Raw genomic sequence first — 19,651 nt, 5'->3', positions numbered from 1 at the left:
CGTGAGGTCTCTGGGGCTTCAGCTTTCGACATGCAAAATAGGGATAATGGTATCTCCTGTGATGGCCAGGGAGATGATGCTTTCCAGGCACCCAAGGGCTGTGATTTACCTCTTTTACTCAGAGTGTGGTTCCCAGACCAGCAGCATTGACAGAGCTTGGGGGGTGGTTAGAAATGCAGGATCTCAGAGCCCCGTTCAGTCTTCCCGCCTAGAAAGAGGCATCTGAACAAGCTCTCAGGTGACGTCTTGGGCTTAAGTCTGAGGAGCACTGGTATGTGTCATCATCATTGCTGTTGTTGCCATATCCCAGGACCGAGCCAAGATGTGGCAACGACCCCTGAGCCTGGGAGAACTGCAAACAGGGGTCAGAGGTAACTGAAATGTTGGAGAGGGAAGAAAACCTCTCCTGTGCCTCTCAGCCTCCCAACTACCGAGGAGCCTCTCCACGGCTCTGGGGAGGCCTCTCCAGGGCTCAGGGGAGGCCGGCTGCACCTGCAAAGAGACTTAGCAAACGGGTACTGATCACTGGACTTCACTCACGGGCTCAGCCAAGGTAACAAGATATACTGAAAACATTCCAGGTCTCAGATTTAGGGCTTCGCTTCGGCAGGCAGTGTGGCTGCCTCTGATCCTCCCGCAGAAGGCTGAATCTTTAGCATTTCAAGGAGGCAAATTATCCTCTCTGCCTGGAGCCCCCCACCCCCAACTCACAGCAGCTTGACCACAGAGGGGCTGTGGGGGAAGGTGGGAAAGGTGGGGAAGGTGAGCATCTCAGCCTGCTGTGGGGGTGCGCTGCGAGCCCTACCTGGAGCCCTACCTGGAGTGGGGTGGGGGTTGCCTGGAGTTCCCCACTCCAGCCTGGAACTGCCCTGGTGAAAGCACTAAGGATTCCCATTGGAGGGTTATAAACATAAAGCCCTCCTCCATGAATCTGTCTCCTGTGCTGCACGGCCAGCTCTGGTGAATGAACAGAGCAGAATGCTTCCACCTGCTAGAGATCCACTGTCAAGACGTTTCCATGCCTCCAGAGCCAGACCAGACCTAACTGAGGAAGCAGCCAGTTGGAGGCAGGAAGCACTGGGCATCATGCTGGAGAGCCCAAGGGGGACTGCCAGGTGGAATGGAAGGAAGTTCAGGGACATCGGACAATGACCAGATGCAGATAAAAAAAAAAAAAATCCAGGGATGCCTGGCTGGCTCAGTGGTTGAGCATCTGCCTTCAGCTCAGGGTGTGATCCCAGAGTCCCCACATTGGGCTCCCTATAGGGAGCCTGCTTCTCACTCTGCCTGTGTCTCTGCCTCTCTCTGTGCCTCTCATGAATAAATAAACAAAATCTTAAAAAAAATCCACATTGAAAAATACTGGCTTGAAGTATAAAACTCCATGTGGACAACACAAAGCATGCCTGTCGTCCAGAGCTGTCCCTGGGAGACCATTTTGCAGCAACTGGTAGTGTTTTTTCGGGCCTGGGACTCGATCTTGCACCCAACCCTCGTGCCCCATGCTGCTGCAATAATTCATTAAACTATTTCATGGTCAGCTCCATGAGGGTATTGGTCTGTCTGATTTTCCTGTCACATCCCTGGGGCCTAGAACCAAGACATACGGATGATGATGGATGAATAAAATTTCCAAGCCCAGACCCACTCAGATGTTTAAACTATAGGCTCTCATTTTAGAGCAGAGGGAATCAGACAGCCTTTTGGGTGTGTGCTGAGCACCTACTGTGTGCCAGGCCCTATGCCGGACACTGGAGCCTCTATCCCTCTCCTGCTGTGATCTCAACCAGGTGAAGAGATAAAAGGCAAGATCACAATGATCTGAACTCTGCCCTACAGAGGCTCTGAGCAAGGTGAGATAATGTACACTTTGTCTCATCTGATCCTTTTTGAGTGCTTACTATGTGCCAGGCACAGTCACAGGGCTGAAGGAAAGCTTCATGAGTGGGCAACTTCAAGATGGCCCTGGAAGAGGGGAAAGAAGAAGAGAAGGGAGAGGAGCACCTGGCTGGCTCAGTCCGTAGAGCATGCAACTCTTGATCTCAAAGTTGTGAGTTCGAGCCCCACGTTGCCATGGAGACTGCTTTAAAAAAAGAAGACGACAAAGGGAGGAAGGGCCTTGTGGACTGAGCGTGGGCAGAGACAAGAGAGCCCGAAGCTTGTTTAAGAGCAGAAACCAGCCAAATCGTGAGGAGGTGGGGAGAAGTGGTAGCAGATGAGGGTAAACACTGGTCAGGAGCCAGATCCCCAGGCTCCCATGTCAGGCTAAGAAGTGTGAACTTGATTTCACAAAGCACTAGGGAGCCACCGGAAGCCTCGGAGCAGGACAGTGGCATGCCCACAGACCACACAGACAGGTGCCCAGGAGGCACAGAGGCTGGCAGGGGGCCAGTTGTTTCAAGCTGTAGGGATACCCACCCAGAGAGGAGATACCAAGCACCATCTTGGTGAGAGTGTGACTGTCCCTGAAATCATGGCCCCCGTCTTCAGTGAAGCCTAGGCAGCCATCACCCCAGGGGCCGCTCGGCAATGGGGCAAGAGGGCAGAGCCGTCGGGGCTGCCCCCTTCTGGTGCCCTGCACTCATGGAGCAGGACTCCGCTGAAATCCACTACACCCGTCCACCGCTCACCCCACCCCCCAGGGAACAGGCAACCCGGTGGACCATGGCAGGGAGTGGCTTAGCACTTAGGAGCTGTGGGGAAGGGCAGGTCTCTCGGAATGCCCACCCTAGGGACCCCTCAGAGATGTGGTCCAAGCTTCTGCTTAATGGGGAGGCTAGGGAGGACCCAAGCCAGCAAAACCAGAACTCAGCTCTCCTGCCCTCCAGCCCTCTTGCAATTGCCTTGATTCTATTCCGCACCATCGCCAGGAGCCAGAGGGGCCCGCAGGAGCCAGCGGTCCTGCCTTCCAGGAACCCCCACCCCGGTTTCTGCAGGGGTCTCCCGAGCAGCCGAACCCCAAGGTATCTTTTGGATGGGTGCATCTTTGTCCTCTCACTCCCCCTTCCCATCAGCTGGGATAAAATTTGGATCTGAATTGTGAACGTGATCATCAGGAGTTTGAGACAGAGGCCAAAACAGTGCCTTGGCATTTACCTGTTCAACAGAATCACCGAGCGGAGGGTGAGTGGGGAAGAACCGCAAGCTTGTGAACAATGGCCCCTTGATAGCTTATCGGCCTCGCTGGGACCTCAGTCTCTGATCCAGAAAGTGGACGGGCGGGAAGGCTTAACTCAAAGCTCCCGAAGTCTCCTCGCTCCCTGGCCAATGGACCACTCTCCCTCAGATCTTCCCCACGTTTTGCTGCCTGCACCACTGCCTGCCCTTGGCATAAGCCTCCTGGAATTGTTCATTAACCTCTTCCTGATAGAGATCTTCTCCCCTTCCGTGAGACTGAGCCGCTTGAGCTCCAGGGCCGTGTTTTTTTACCGTCCCTCCCCTCCCAGCCTTGGCGCCCTGCCTGACACCCAGTAGGTGCTCAGGAAGCCTCTGCAGCGCCACCAGTGGGATCAGGACGGGCTCCGGTTCTACTTCGACCTCCCGTTTCCCACCAGTGTGAGCCTCAGCAGGGCACTTTGCTGAGGCTGCGTGAACTCATCCAGAAGATGGGGGTACAAACCCCAAGTCAGGCACACGGCTTATAAGCAGGAAGGGAGATAAGGCATCTTAGGTGCTCGATAAATATCAGCTCCTTCCCATCTCAGAATGCAGAATGGCCCCGGCCTGCTTCGTGGCCCACCTTCAGGGGAAGCTCAAAGTCGCCGGCTGGGAGCTTTGCATTCCCTGAGCTGGCGGCGCTGGCGGTGATTAAGGCAGAGGCCACACCAGGTCAGTGAGTCCCAAATGCAGACTCAGAATGGCCTGGGAGAGCCGTGTGTTCTGAGGAGGGGGAGCTCCACAATGGTCCGTTGTTTGAAGGCTGAGTGGCGGGACCAAGAACAGGATGATGCCATTTTCAATGACACCGAAACGAAACTCCAGCTAGCTTGCTGGACACATCCTCCTAAGTAGCCCCAGTTCAAAGAGGAAATCAAAACTGAAATGAATACTGATCTAGAAAGTAATAAAAGGGAAAATATATGTCCACATAGACAGCCGAGGGATACAGGTAAAGCTGTATGCAGAGGAAAATGTATAATCTTACGGGTCTTTATTGTCATTAAAGAAAGAGACAGACAAATTGACATACAGAGGAGGAGAGTGCACTTTTTTTTAATGATCTTTATGGATCACTTTTAGTTTATACAGTTTTGTATTGCTTGAGGTGTATTATTTTTGTAACTAAAACAATTCTTTGATAATTTCTCATAAAGTTAACGTCTACCGGGTGCCTGGGGGCTCAGGTGGTTAAGCATCTGCTTTTGGCTCAGGTCATGATCCCAGGCTCCCTGCTCAGCGGGGAGCCTGCTCCTCCCTCAATCCCCCCTTCCCCCAAATAAAATCTTTTTTTAAACAATTTTATGTTTGGTTTTTTAAAGATTTTATTTATTTATTTATTCATGAGAGACACAGAGACACAGGTAGAGGGAGAAGCAGGCTCCCTGTGAGGAGCCCGATGCAGGACTCGATCCCAGGACCCCGAGATCATGTCTTTAGCCAAAGGCAGACGCTCAACCACTGAGCCACCCAGGTGCCCTAAATAAATAAAATCTTAAAAAAAAAAATTGACATCTATCTACCCTAGGACCCAGCAGTCCCAGTCTGAGAGAAATGGACAATAATAAGCCCACTAAAAGACTTGCACAGGAATGTTCATACCAGCTTTATTCATCATCACTCCAAACGGGAAACACCCCAACGTCCATCAACAGGCGAATGGATAAAAATGGGTAAATCCATACAATGGAATACTATTCAGCAATAAAAGGAATCACCTCCTGATACACTCCATAGCATGGATGGATCTCAAAAACATCAAGTGGAAAGAAGCCAGACACAAAAGGGCATAGACTAGACAAGTCCATTTATATGAAGTTCTAGGCTTGGCAAAACTAATTTATGGTGACAAAAATCAGAAACTTGTCACTTATGGGAGGGGAAGGGCATGAGACAACTAACTTTCTAGGGGAGCTGGAAATATCCTCTATCTTAATCCGAGTGGTAGTTACACAGGTATACAAATCTGTCAAAATTCATCAAACTGTAACAGAATCTTTGCATTTCACTGCATGTAAATTATATCTCCATTTAAAAATATTCCTTTTAGGGGCACCTGGGTGGCTCAGTGGTTGAGCGTCTGCCTTCGGCTCAGGGCATCATCCCAGGGTCCTGGGATCGAGTTCCGCATCAGGCTCCCTGCAGGTAGCCTGCTTCTCCCTCTGCCTGTGTCTCTGCCTCTCTCTCTCTGTCTCTCAGGAATAAATAAATAAAATCTGGGCAGCCCGGGTGGCTCAGCGGTTTAGCGCCGGTTTAGCGCCGTGTGATCCTGGAGACCCAAGATCAAGTCCCACATCAGGTTCCCTGCATGGAGCCTGCTTCTCTCTCTGCCTGTGTCTCTGTTTCTGTCTCTGTCTCTCTCTCCGTGTCTCTCATAAATAAATAAAATCTTTTAAAAAAATAAATAAATAAAATCTTTTTTTAAAATCACATGATGAAATTTAAAATACAGATTCCCAGGCTCCACCCCATGGGGATTGATTCAATGTGTCCATGCTGGACCTGGGGATCTGAATTTGTAAAAAGTAACTCAGGTCATTCTATGCCTGATTAGAGTTACTGCTGCCCAACTCCTGTCCCCTATACTCCCCTTCCCTTTTATTGTTTTGGGTGATTTGTTGTTTGTACATTGGTTTTTATAAGGGAGTTGGTTGACTCAGAGCTTTAGAAACCATTCTATTGCAATTCCCAGCAACTTCCATTCCCTCTGGCTTCTCTAGGCCACCCATAACTCCTGCCCCTCAGCTCAGGTTTCCAAATGAAGCCCCTGACCAGGTGAGGTAAGAGGGGAAACCCCAAAGCCCCTGTCCAGGGCAGACATAATTCACCCTAAAGACTCCTGGGCTTCATGCTCCCAGGGAGCTCAGAGCCAGTAAGTTAATGGCCTGTGTACCTATTAAACAGCATGTCGGGGCCTTTACCCTGTGTTTACAAAAAGAGCTCCAGGCAAGATTCAGTGGCATGGAAAATGCTTTGTGTCCTGGCCAGCAGTGGCCTGGCCACCTTCGGTTTCCTGGACCCTAGCCTAGTACCTTGCCCACCATCGGGGGTCTTCTGGGCTCCTAGGTTTAACTGGCGTCTCCCACTGCTGCCTCCAAACCCAGTCTGATGCTGTTTCTATCACTGCTGCCCTCCGAATAAAGCTCAAGCTGGTTTACCCAATGCCTAGGTCCTCCTACCACCCGGCTCCTGTTTTCTCCAGCAGGAACCCTGCAAGACTTTATCTACAAACAACTTTGGCTATTTCATGTCACTGTGCCTTTGCATCTGCTATACCCCCTGCCCAGAATGCCAGCCCATACTGTTCCTCCAGTCACAGAAGATGCCAGCTCTGACATCGCCTCCTCTAAGAAGCTGAAGTGCCTACAACCCTGCCATCGGTGCACACTCAGTCACCCGAGTTCTCACGGCACGCCTTGGAGGGCATGGTCACTGTCCTATCTCCCTCTGCGCTTTGAGCACCTCGAAAGCCAATATTCTATCCCCAATTCAGTGCCAGGCCAGAACTGACTTTAAGCAAGGTTTATTAAACAACTAGATGAGGCACATTTAAAAAGACCTCACTTTCACATTTGAAGGCCACCCTGGGCATTTCCACAGTTCCTCCCCAGAACCCATAAATTCAAACCAACACCTGTGCCAAGTTGGCCAACACAGAGACGTGAGATGGAGCCCCAAAGAATCTGACGCTTGCTTATGACCTTCTGCAGAAGTGAGTGATCATCCTGCACCTGCCAGGGTGACCCTGGGCTTCCAAAGCCAGCCCTCCTCCTGCCCAGACCCCCTCCAGCTGAGGCTAAGCTAGATTCTGGGCCCTCCTTGTAATTTATTTGTCAGCTCTTTCCTATATACAGGAATGTGTTCAATGTCTCACAAGCGTCTAATCATTTTGGGACCTTTGGAAGGACTTTCAGTGAAGTACGGCTCCCAAGTCCTCTGACAGGTTGACAGTCAAACCCCCACAGTGAGGTGTTAAAAAATACCACCCCCAGAGCCCAAACTGCCTCCTGGGGACTGACACTTGTGTAGGAAGAGTGGCAGGGTTCCCCCAGAAGGCACATGGAAGGGAGAATGAATAATGAGGGGCAGAACCGAGGTGTCAGTGGGTCCCAGGCACTCATCCTCCAACCCTGAGGATGGGGGGGGGTCTCTGTCCCTCATTTTCTCCAGGTTTCGACCGAGGTCCAAGTTCAAATCCTCAGCACATCATTGACTAAAGGTCCATGGGGCCCAAACACACAGCTGGCCAAAAGAAGACCTTTGAGGCCCGCTCCTGCCACTGCCCAATCAAGGCAAAGTCCACTGGGCAGCTCTCAGTTTGCCCATCTCTAAAATGGGCACTTCCCACTCAGGCTTCCCGACTCTGCAAAGCTGCTGTGACCCCATCGCTGCAGGCGGAGAGGGGAGGAACCGGGCAGAGGAGACCCACTGCGGCTGCATCCTGGGCCAGCATGACGGTATCCCCGAAGGACAAAAGCTCAGGAGTGCACCTTGGCCCTGCCACATACCAGTGACCTGGGACCTCGTGACACTCTCTAATCGGCAGCTACGAAGCCGAGCCCGGCTTTACAGCTTACCACAGGCTTATTCATCCTCATCTCCCTCAATCCCCTCAAGGACACAGTGAGGCCGGCACTGGCGTCCTTGCTGCCCAGACAGCCAAGCTGAGGTCCCAAGAGGCCAAGAGAATCACCCAAGGTCACCTACTGAGTAACTGAGGCACGGTAACTGATCTGAGCTCTCTGGGGGACACGCTCCTACCTTTTGGTCCCTGCTGACCCCATAACCAGTCTACTTCACCCATTCTACAGATGAGGAAACTGAGCCCAACCCCCTCCAAAAGCTGCACAGGGTCAATGAGGGGCTGAGCCAGGCCTAGGACCTCTGGTCATTCTGCCAATCCCACCCCGTGGCGGGTTCTGAGCCAGGGCGCATGGGCACGGGCATCCCTCTAATCCCCCTACACCATCCTGATTAAATTCCTTCCCCTACTCCACCCCCACACCTTCTCATGCCCACTCCACACTCTCAGGATGACTCCCTGGTCGAGAGTGAGGCAGGCGGTTGCTAAGCAGTCACCCGCTCTTTCTCACAAAAATAAACTCCTTCTGGCTGGGAGACTCTGGATGAGCTCCCCTCCCTTCTAGCCAAGAAAAAAAAATTAAAAAGAAATTTTAAAAAGATCTCCTCCATGACATTTATTTGAATGCCAGCAGTGCCAAAGCGTGGGCCAATTTACCAAAGTCCAAATGGAGCCAGCCACGCGCCGCTAAACCTCAGCCCAAAGACCCTCCGTTCAAGTGTCGGGGCAGTTACTGAGGTGATTTATTTCTGCAGGCAGGAAATGGGGGCCCGGCTACCTCCCAAGGCTTTGAGGCTGGTCCTAGGGGACGCCAGGATCTGGCAGGGGCCAGGCAGTGACCAAAATAGCCAGGCTGGTGGCCCTGCCCAGCACACACCTCCCTCTGAATGTGGGGGGCTGGGGGTGGCCCACAGGTCCCCCCTCCAGTTCAGGCTGAAGCTCTGGGGCCGCTGGAGAAGGTCCCTGAGATTCTCTGTCTGGCTTCCCTGGTGGGAGGGGGACGAGAACCTCTTGCTCAAAAGAGGAACCCTGAAAAGGAAGGAGAAAAGGCAAGAGGAGGATGTGTCCCTGCCTGCTGCCCACTTGGCCCCCAGCTATCCCTCGGGGCCTGTGTCCTGCCACTCAAGGCGGCTGGACGTTGGCACTGCCACCTGCACGCCACACACGGGCAGCACCCTCGGAGCCTTACTCCCTCCCCCCCCCCCCCCCGTCGCCCCTCTCGACTCAGTGCCTGCCCTGGAGAATCAGCTCTGGCTGTCTGGCCCTCTAGGCACCAGGGACACTCCCTCAGGTGCCGCCGAGGACACACAACGCCTGCAACCAGGAGCCCAGAGACACGGCCACAGTCTGGGACACACACGTGCACTGCCAGGTACCCGGAGACACGGCCACATACAGACACACGCCGGGGCCCGCGAGCGCACACGCCCATAGCACACGGCCACGGCCACGGCCACACTCAGGTACCGCAGACACACCAGGACACGCAGACACGCACGCCCCAGGGCAGGCGTGGCACAGGCATACCCTGGGGCACACGGGGCAGGCGCTGGAGGGCTGCAGAGACCGCCCCCTCGGCCGGGCCGCGGAGACCGTGCAGACCCCCGCGGGACAGCGGCCCCGGCCCCGGCCCCAGCCCCGGCCCCGGCCCCGGCCCGCACACGCGCACGCACACGCACACGCACACCTGCCGCCTGCACGGCGAGCCCCAGCCCCTGCGCTGGGCGAACAATAAGAGCCCCGCCGGCGGGCTGGGGGGGGCCCGTCCCTCCCCGGAGAGGGCGCCTGGACCGGGGCGCGGGGGGAGGCCGGGGCTGCCCGGGGCGCGGGGCGCGGGGGGGGCCCCGTCCCTCGGGTACCTGGGGCGGCCGCGGCGCCGCGCTCGGCTGCGCTCGGTTCCGCCGGCCGGGGGCTGCCCTCCCGCTCGCTCTCGGGCCGGCGGGCTCCGCGCTCGTGTCTCCTCCGCGCGGCCGGGGCTCGGGGCTCGCGGCTCGCGGCGCTCGGGGCTCGGGGCTCGGGGCTCGCGGCGCTCGGGGCCCGGGGTCGGCGCTGGCGGCGGCGCGGAGGAAGCGGCAGCGCAGCGGCGGCTCCTTCCTGACCTCGCGTGTCTGTTGTCTGAGCAGGCGGCTCTCAGCATCACCCATCCTGCTGGGTGGAAAAATACCAGCTCGGCCGGGCCGGGGGCGGGGCGGGGCGGGGCGGGGCGGGCCGGGGGGCGGGGCCGGGCCGGGCGGGGCGGGGCCGGGCGGGCCGGGGCGGGGCCGGGCGCCCAGCCCCGCCCCGCGCGGACACACACGCGCACACACACGCACACGCGCGCGCGCACGGGCTCGGACAAAGAGCGGGGCTCGCCGGGGCGCGCACACCCTCGAGCGGCGGGCGGACCGCTCCCGCCCCCTCCGCGTCCTCCCGCGTCCTCCCGCGTCCTCCCGCGTCCTCCCGCCTCCGGGCGCAGAGCCCCGGCCCCGACCGCCTGCCGCCCCGACCTGGCCCCTGCGGCCGGGCGACTGCCGAGTCCAGACCACTCCCCGCCTCCCCGGGGGCGGGCGACCCGGTTCTCAGAACCTCGGCTTGCTCCTCCGAAGAATGGGCACAGCAGCCCCGCCCCCGCGGCCTCACCGGACTGTGATGTGAACCGGTCACCCAACAGCTCCCGGATCCTTGGCTTTGTCCCCGCTGGGTCACCTCGGGGGAGTGACCGAGGCTCTCTGTGCCTCAGTGTCCTCATCCGTAAAATGGAAACAAATGTAATAGAACCTGTGTCCTCTGGCCCCTGTGAAGATCCGAGGTTAACGGTGCAAAAAGCTCACAACAGCTCCGGGCGCTTAGGAAGTGCCAAGCTGTCCCTACCGTGACTATTTTTAAATGAAAATGGGGAATGTGCCATTATTCTTGTCCTTATTTGCATGAGCGGCTCCTCTGAGACCATTTTCCACACGCGCGCCCTATCTGGGCATGAGGAGCAGTGCTGTGTGACCTCCAGCAACGCCTGTCCCCTAAGAACTCTCCAGTTCCTCCTCTCACCCCTCCCTCTCTGCACCTGGAAGGCTGTGTGGAGAAGGCTGCACCTGGCTCCTTCCAGCTTTTAGGCTGAGAATAAAAGAAGACACGCAGGCTCCACAGAGAGCCATCCCCTGCACCACACCTGGCCCGGCCTGGACCCGCTGCCTGGGGGAGCTTCGTAGCACCCTCTTCCCTGATCAGCCCCCAGGGAGGACTAAGGACGCTGAGCAGCAGGGCTGGAGAGATGACATTTATTCTCTGCCTGGTTTCCTCATTGAGGCCCCCTGCTGTCTGCTACCCTCACCCAGCTGCCCCTTCCTCCAGGAGGCACCCGACTACCTGGGGGTGGGGGCCATCCACTTCCAGGCTCCTCAGCGTGGCCCTCCCACTTCATGGCAACAGCACTCCTTGTATAGGTGAGGAAAGCAAAGCTGGGGGTGGGCGGACGGCAGCCGAGTCCTTACATCTCTCCCTTCCTTCCCCATGTGTGTGAGCCTCTTCCATGAGCTGAAGGAACAGATGGCAAGCAAAACCCCCCCAGCCTCCCTGCGTGTGTCACTGCACACAGCACAAAGTGTCAGGTCATAACGCCGCTAAGTGACTCCAGAGAGGAGGCTTTGACTAAAGCCAAGGGGTTGAGGGGCAGGGAGGGGGAAGCAGAGGAAGCTGCCGTGCAAAAGCTTGTTGGCAAGCATGGTTGGGCCGTAAGCGAAGGTAACGTGGGCCAGCTGGGGGTCAGAGAGTGAGCAAAGGCAGCAGAGGCCATGGGAGGAGTGAGGGGGAGGGTGGCCCATCCAGGAATGTGGTCCGGAAAGGCCCATTGGATCCTGCAAACTGCAGGCGAGTCAGTATAATGCAGAACACAGATGAGGCTCACACAACCCTGGATCTTCCTCCTTTAGATAGTAAGTTCTGAGGGGTGGGGGCTTGTTCTCTGTGCCCCCACGGAGTCCTGGGGTTCATCCGAGGGCCTGGCACACAGCAGACACCCCAGAAATGTTAGTCGCGCTTATTTCGCAGATCCTTATACAGATACCACTTAGCTGAGTGCCCGGCACCCCAGATGCACTTGTGTGTTTCAACTCACCGAATCCTCCCAGCCACTTTATGAGGTTCATACTATTAATCTGCCCCATTTACAGAAAGGAAAACTGAGCCACAGAGAAATTAAATGACTTGTCCAAAGTCGTCCCGCTGGTACGGAGTAGCGCTGGAATTTATTATTTTTTTATAAATTTATTTTTTATTGGTGTTCAATTTGCCAACATATAGAATAACAAACACCCAGTGCTCATCCCATCAAGTGCCCCCCTCAGTGCCCGTCACTCAGTCACCCCCATCCCCCACCCCCCTCCCCTTCCACCACCCCTAGTTGGTTTCCCAGAGTTAGGTGTCTCTCATGTTCTGTCTCCCTCTCTGATATTTCCCACTCATTTTTTCTCCTTTCCCCTTTATTCCCTTTCACAATTTTTTATATTCCCCAAATGAATGAGACCATATAATGTTTGTCCTTCTCCAATTGACTTACTTCACTCAGCATAATACCCTCCAGTTCCATCCACGTTGAAGCAAATGGTGGGTATTTGTCGTTTCTAATGGCTGAGTAATATTCCATCGTATACATAGACCACATCTTCTTTATCCATTCATCTTTCGATGGACACCGAGGCTCCTTCCACAGTTTGGCTATTGTGGACATTGCTGCTAGAAACATCGGGGTGCAGGTGTCCCGGCGTCAGAAAGTCAATTCAGAAGCACTATTATAAAGCTACTGGTGGCTCTAGAAAAAAGCATAAAGGACTCAAAAGACTTCATGACTGCGGAATTTAGATCTAATCAGGCAGAAATTAAAAATCAATTAAATGAGATGCAATCCAAACTAGAGGTCCTAACGACGAGGGGTTAACGAGGTAGAAGAACGAGTGGGTGACATAGAAGACAAGTTGATGGTATAGGTATAGAGATGGAATTTAAACCCAAGCCAAGAAGCAGCAGCAGCAACAGGGAAAGGAGGCAGGAAGGAGAAGAGAAGCCAGGAAGTGCTCCAACCTCAACCCCAAGGAAAGCTGGCAATGAGGGTGGAGAGGTGACAGGGGATGTGCCGAAGTATAGGGTGGGAAGTATAGGCTCCTCGTGAAGGCCAGAGACCCACCCCCAGGATGCATTTCCTCCTCTGCTGCTGCCCAGTTGTGCCACCTGGGTCTGCATGCCCACTCCCCGGGGCGGGGGGTAGGGGGTGGTCGGTGTCCTCATCCCTAATATGCTATAGTGAGTCCTGTGTCACTGAGCCACTGTGAGGAAAGGTCTCAAACTTGGGGAGGGGGGCGGGGAACGGGTGTCTGCACTGAATCTAGTTCCCAGATGTGCTTTTTTGGCTTTAAAAGGTGTTTTTGTTTTTGTTTTTGTTTTTGTTTTTGTTTTTAAAAACATTTTAATTGCCATGAAGAAAAACTTGGAAGATTTCACATCTTAGAAATCTGAAGGTCTGGCTGGAAGATTTCACATTTAGAAAATGGCACGATGGAGCCCCCTGGGGCCCACTCTCTACCTGCCCAGCATCCCTGGGAGCTGAGTGACATCAGCCAGCCCCTTACCTGGTGATGCAAGATCCCCAGAGTGCCACAGTCCCCACCTGTCTGGTTCCCTCATTTATGCCACCCACCTGGCCCTGCAGGGAGCACACTGTGAAGCCCAGAGTATACATCGTGCACTGGCCTTGCCCCTTGCCAGGGGGATGGCAGCTGGAAACCCCAGGAAGACACTGTGAGCACCAAGGAGCCCAAAGTGCTGGCAGCAACGAGGGAACTTCAAGGAAACCCAGGCAGAGGTTTCCTTCAGAAGCCACATACTAGTCTGAAATCCCATTGGGACTAACTCCTGCCATTTCAAGAATGAAAATTGATTGCCAGAAGAGCTCACGGAGGGCCTGTGAGGAAAGGTGGCTGCGTTTCAGGCTTTAGTCTCCAGTCCTTAACTTAAAGGCTGTGGATTTGATTTTGAAAAGTTTCCTGGTAATGCTTTTTTCAGCAACTGGCAATAATAAAATAAAACCGATCCAGGACTTTAAACAAAATCTTTAGTCCCTTGCCAGAGAATCGTTTGTCTCATCTATCAGGCGACCAACAAGAGTTGTCCAAATGGTTGCTGGAGGTCTAACTGTGCCGGGCCATCTGGCCAGGGCCGACCAGCCCCTCCGCACTAGCCCTGCCGAGGGGCATCCAGCCAGGCTCTCAGGACATCATTCCCTGAAGAGACAGAGATGGTGAAGGGACTGTCAAGTGGTCCTCATCCTGGGCACCTTTTCCTGGGCAAACTCCATGTGTCCATACTGCTGGATGTGTGTAAATGGACCCCTGTACCATAGAGGCTTTAGCAGAGCATCTGGACCTTCGGGAATCTGCTTCCCACCTGCCCATCCTCCTCTTGCTTGCTTGCACATCTCAGTTTCATCTGTCATGAGCTGTGTGACCTAGATTGAATTATTGGAAAAAACAAACAAACAAACAAATATCTCTGTGCCTCAGTTTCCCAATTTGTTAAGCTAGGCTAACCATAATCTCTATGCCCCAGGTTGTTGTGGGAATTAAGTGGAGAAGATTCATACAGAGCCTGGTGCTGGGCACACAGTCTAACGTCGGGGTAACCAGAATGCCTGCTAACTTTGCCCACATGGGCTCTGAGCTTTCCCACCTTCCAGCCTTCCTCCATGCTATTCCCTTCCCCAATGTCCTTTGCTCATTGTCCTCCTTCAACCGGGCCTCAGCCAATCTTGGAACCCCAGACTGGGAGTACCCATAAGCCAGGTAGCCCTAGCAGCACCTGGGACGGGGGCCTGGAACATAGAAGATCCCAGGAAATGCTTGCCTATACGTGGCAAGCCTCCGAGGACTCTCTTTATCATCTCCCTTGACAGGACCAAATCTGTCCCCACGGACCAGAGAGGTGTCAGGGCAGGGGACAGACATTCAGGGTGTGTGTGTTTATTCATTCGCTAATGCAATGCTGCAGATCCATTCCAGACCAAGCTACCGTGGTCTCCCTTCCGGTGACTGCAAGGGCCTCCTTCCTGGCTTTCTGGCTTCCTCTCCTGCCCACCGGCTCACCTCCAATGAGCAGCCTGAGGGGTCCTGGGTCTCTCTTCCACGGCTGGCAGGGGAATGGAATGGCACAGCCACCGTGGAAAACAGTTCAGCAATTTCTTATAAGGTTAAACATCCACTTAGCCACAGCCAGCAATTCTATGCCTAGGCTTTGACGGAAGAGAAATGAAAACATACATCCACACAAAGACTTGTGTAAGAATGTGAATGGCAGCACTATTCATAATAGCCAAAAAAAAAAAAAAAAAAAACCAAACAAAAAAAAAAAAAAACGGAAACAGTCCTGGTTGCGTAACACCCACAGGAGAACGGAAAAACAGACAAACAGATGAAGGACTCCAGAGATGTGCAAAACCATAGGGGGATCTCCAGAACACCAGGCCCGCCGAGAGAAGCACACCACAGCGCGGGCGTCTCCACCAGGCCAAATGCTGGAGCCTGGCCTGTTGCTGCCTTGGTGGGGGGTGGGGGGGGCTGGCCAGAAGGCCCCCCCCCCCAGGTCCTCCTGAGGGCAGAAACCGGCCTGTGTCTTGAGCGTTGGCATACACATGCCAACGCCCGCCCAGGAGCCGTGTCCTTTTAGCTAGGTGCATTCCACGCAAATGCAAAGCATGCTCAGTAAAAATCAAGACAGATCCTCAGACTCACCCCTTCCTCCTTCCTGCCTGGAGCCGCTGGACACCCCGCACCACACTGACACTAAGCCCGCGCCCCTCCCCTCCCGCACTGCTCTCCTGACCCCCTCCAAGCCTGCTCCTCAGCGGCTGGCCTTTGCTTTGGCTGCCCACTCCCCGGCCCCGCCAAGACGGTCCCCTCAGCCCTTTCCAGCGTGGGCTCCTTCCCATTCTTTAGGCCTCGGCACCAGTGTCTCCTCCCTAAAGACCTTGCCAGACCACCAGGTCTCTTATAGCCACCTGCCGCCCCCCCCTCCAGCACTGTGCCCTGGCCCGGTTTTATTTTCATCCCAACTTGGGTAACAGGGCGAAGGTACCTTGATCACTTATATGTTGGCCTGTTTATGTCTGTTTCCACCTCAAGGCTGCCCGCTTTACTAGGGCAGGCCTGAGGCCGCCAGGTCCAATGCCGTATTCCCAGGGCCGAGAGCAAGGCGAGACCCATGGTCCAGCCCCAGGAATGTCTGCTGAATGAATGATGAAGGGGACTGTAGCTCTCCTACAGTGGCTATACATATCCTCATAAGGGATCATCCCTCCTACACACACACACACACACACACACACACACACACACACAGCAAAATTAACTTTCTGTGTAGCTGGGGGTAAAGGTGCCAATCTGCAAAACTGTAAATGCAACTCCACCCACAGGAGCTCCCTCTCCTCCCCTTCCATCCTAGAGAGACCTGGATCCAAGCCCTGAGGGGCTTCTGGGTGCCTCAGTCTCCCCATCTGTACCAGGAAAGGTTGGCCAAGATGACCTAGCCTGCTCCTCCTCTAACTGCGAAGCGCATGGAGCCACCAGGGGATGTTCACGTGCAGATTCCACTGCATGGCCTGGAATAGGGCCCAAGAATCTGAATTTCTGACTAGCTCCAGGCAGATGCCCCGGGTCCTCACACAACATCCTGAGTCCTGAGAATGCAGAGGAGAGGGTGTCAAAGTGAAGGCCCCAGGCCAGCAGCATCAGCAGCAGCAGCAGCAGCGCCTGAGAACCTGTGAGACATGCACAGTCCCAAGCCTGGCCCAGGCCTCCTGATTCAGGAACTCTGGGCTAGAGGCCCAGCAATCACGTTTGACAAGCCCTCCGGGGGCTTCTGATGCACCACTTGGGCAGCTCTCGCTCTCAACTTGGGCTACCCGTTACAGTCACCCAGAAAGCTTACAAAACCCTGCGTCTGAGTCCCACTCTTAGAAATCCTAACGTAGGGACGCCTGGGTGGCTCAGTGGTTGAGCATCTGCCTTTGCTCAGGTCATGATCCCGGAGTCCTGGGATCGAGTCCCCACATCAGGCTTCTTGTGTGGAGCCTGCTTCTCCCTCTGCCTGTGTCTCTGCCTCTCTCTCTCTCTCTCTCTCTCTCTGTGTGTGTGTCTTTCATGATAAATAAATTAATAAATCTTAAAAGAAAAAAAAAAAAAAGAAATCCTAATGTAATTGGGCATGAGGTTTTTAAAAAAATTAAGTTCTCCAGGCAATTTGAATGGTTCATCAGAGATGAGAATACTTGACCTAGGGGGTGCAGGGGTACTCTGGGAGCATCAGCATCTCCCAGACATACCCAGGCAGGCCTAATTCCTCTGCATTCCTGCCCGGGCCTCTCACTGGCTGCCTTCTTATATTTGGTTATTTTTCCCCTCCCTCCCCAAACACAACAATTCAAAATATTCCCAGCTTCCAGACAATAAACAAAGCCAGAGAGGCGAGCTCCTTGGCTGTTTTGTTCCCACTTATGGCCTGATCCAAGGCTGGCCTGATTGGGCCCTCGGGACTGGTCATCTGAGCCAGGAAGAGTGGGCCCCAGCTCAAAGGCCACCCCAGCTCTACTCCTGGAATCTCAGAATCCCTCAGCTCTGAGTGGCCCTAGGTGCCCTCCGAGGCCACTTGCCCTAGGGGCGGTGGAGGCTCAGAAAGGGTACGTGACTGGTCCTAGGACGCACAGCAGTGGTGAAAATGCCTCTCTCATCTCTTGCAGTCTGGCAGGCAGAAGGAATGAATATCTTCTGAGCTCCTAGGTTCACTCACAGCGTGCTCTTGTTGAACCTGGAAAGAGGGAACCCATTTCGCAGATGAGAAAACTGATGCTCAGTGATGATGAGCCACTGACTCGAGGCCACACAGTGGAGTTGGGATTTGAATCCAAACATATCAGACTCTAAGCTATGAGCCTTGCTCCTTCTCAGAGGCCAGAGCAGGCAATGGAAGCTAGGAGAGAGGAGTGGAGGGAGGAGGAGGAAGATGACCTCAGGGTCAGAACAAGGGTGAAGGAGATACCTGGTGTGGGAGATGTGCCCCATTACCTCAGTGGCTTAGCATGTGACCATATGTGACAGGATGTGGGACAGCTGCCTGCATGGACCCTGATTTTCAGTATAGATGATGATCCAATGGAGGAAGAAGAGAAAAATCTTATAATCATCATGTGGGTTATAACCCTGGTGTGAGCCAATTTTTTCGCACATCCAGTTGCTCGAAGCATAGTAATATCCCGTAGAGCCTCCGCTGAGCTATAACTTCAATGGGATTAGAACACACAGGCTGTGTCTGTATGCTCGGCCTTCAGAGTTTACTGACCCTGCTCTGCAACCATGTGCTCAGGACCTGGCCACCCCAGCATGACCCGGGGTTGTTGAATGGGCCCAAGAAGTTTTTTCCTGGAAAGCACGCAGGAGTGCAGCTCACATCCAGACTTGGCCACTGATGCTGTGTGACCTTGGGCAAATCACTGAGCTTCTCTGGGTTCAGTTTCCTCAAACATAAAGGGAAGATGGCAGGGAGGGGGAATGACCACCCCTGAAATCCTAATCCTTAGAGACGTCTCAGAATATGACATTTCCAGGTAATAATCAGGTTTTCCCTTTTCAGTTCTCCTTTTATCTCTCTGCTAAATCAAGAAGTCTCAGCTAGGGGCTTGTGTGTCTTCCTTCATCGCTAGCGTGTGTCCTTTTTCAACAAAGGCATCCCCAGATCAGAGCCACTGTTGCCTGGTTTTCATTGTCTTTATTTTTAAGGCGCCTTCTATTTATGGAAAGGATCGTGGTCTTCCATTTATAGCAGTGATGGGAGATTTACTTTTTAGCAAAATGTATGCATGTTGTTTAAAAATGAGTCCATTCGAAGGAAAAAAATTAAACGAGCCATGATTTAGGAGGCATATCAGTTTCCTAGGGCCGCCTGAACAAAGCACCACAGACTGCCGGCTTAAAGCAGTGGGAACAGTGTCACAGTTCTGGAGGCCAGAGGTCCTAGATTAAGGTGTCAGCAGGATCCTACTCCCTCTGAGTCTCTGGGTGGATAGTATATCCTTCCTTGCCCTTTGCTAGCTTCCACTGATCTCCGGTTTGTATCTGCATCACTCCAATCTCTCTCTGTTGTCACATAGCCTTCTCCTTATGCGTCCCAGATTTCCCATGGCCATCACTCTGTGTCCTACATTCCCTCTTCTTTTACGTCTTTTTTTTTTTTTTTCTGCTTGAAAAAATGTTATTATAGTTGGAGCGCCTGGGTGGCTCAGTCAGTTAAGCATCAGACTCTTGATTTCGGCTCAGGTCATGATCTCAGGGTCGTGAGATTGAGCCCCGTGTCAGGCTCTGCATTGAGTGTGGAGTATGCTTTGGGATTCTCTCTCCCTCTGCCTCTACCCCCCCCCCCCGCCCCCCGCTACTATTCACATGCCTCAGCGGCACAGCCACGGATCTTCCTGATTCTTTCACAACAGATTGGTCTTGCGAGTCATTTCCACATTGTAGATCCGCTGGCAGCTTTCCCTCTGTTGGCGGCAAGGCTTTTCATAGAGTACCATAATGTACATCCATGGCGTGGATTCTGTTTAGGGTCCTGGTTGCACCTTCCTCATTCCCCTCTTGTATCATCCCAGTCCTGGCAGTGAACTTCAGATGTTTTGCCATGACCTTGGGATTTATATCTTCACTCTGCAGAACCCCATGTCCTTGGGAACTAGCCGCCGAGAACCTAAATTCCCTCTTCTTATAAGAACATTAGTCATATTGGGTTAGGGCCACCCTGATGACCCCATCTTGACCGGATTACATCTGCACAGACCCTGTTTCCAAAGAAAGTCACATTCACAGGTGCTGGGAGTTAGGACCTCAACATCTCCCTTTGTGGACACAC

The 19,651-nt window shown here is 53.9% G+C and overlaps 1 protein-coding gene and 1 pseudogene across 1 annotated transcript in view; both read right to left on the bottom strand.

Annotated features, from left to right (window-relative positions):
* SLC6A6 (solute carrier family 6 member 6) overlaps positions 1-9,847 on the bottom strand; it is an 86,054-nt gene extending 76,207 nt beyond the window's left edge. Inside the window, exon 1 of the mRNA XM_072720211.1 lies at positions 9,598-9,847. The gene's annotated coding sequence lies outside the window, so the exon portion shown is untranslated. The remainder of the gene's footprint in view (positions 1-9,597) is intronic.
* Positions 9,848-19,193: 9,346 nt separating this feature from the next.
* On the bottom strand, positions 19,194-19,427 carry LOC112933703 (small ribosomal subunit protein bS21m pseudogene; annotated as a pseudogene).
* Between the last annotated feature and the right edge of the window lie 224 nt (positions 19,428-19,651).

This window comes from Vulpes vulpes, chromosome 9, assembly GCF_048418805.1.
Source record: "Vulpes vulpes isolate BD-2025 chromosome 9, VulVul3, whole genome shotgun sequence".
NCBI classification, from domain to species: domain Eukaryota; kingdom Metazoa; phylum Chordata; class Mammalia; order Carnivora; family Canidae; genus Vulpes; species Vulpes vulpes.
This window is presented reverse-complemented; position numbering and strand designations above follow the sequence as displayed.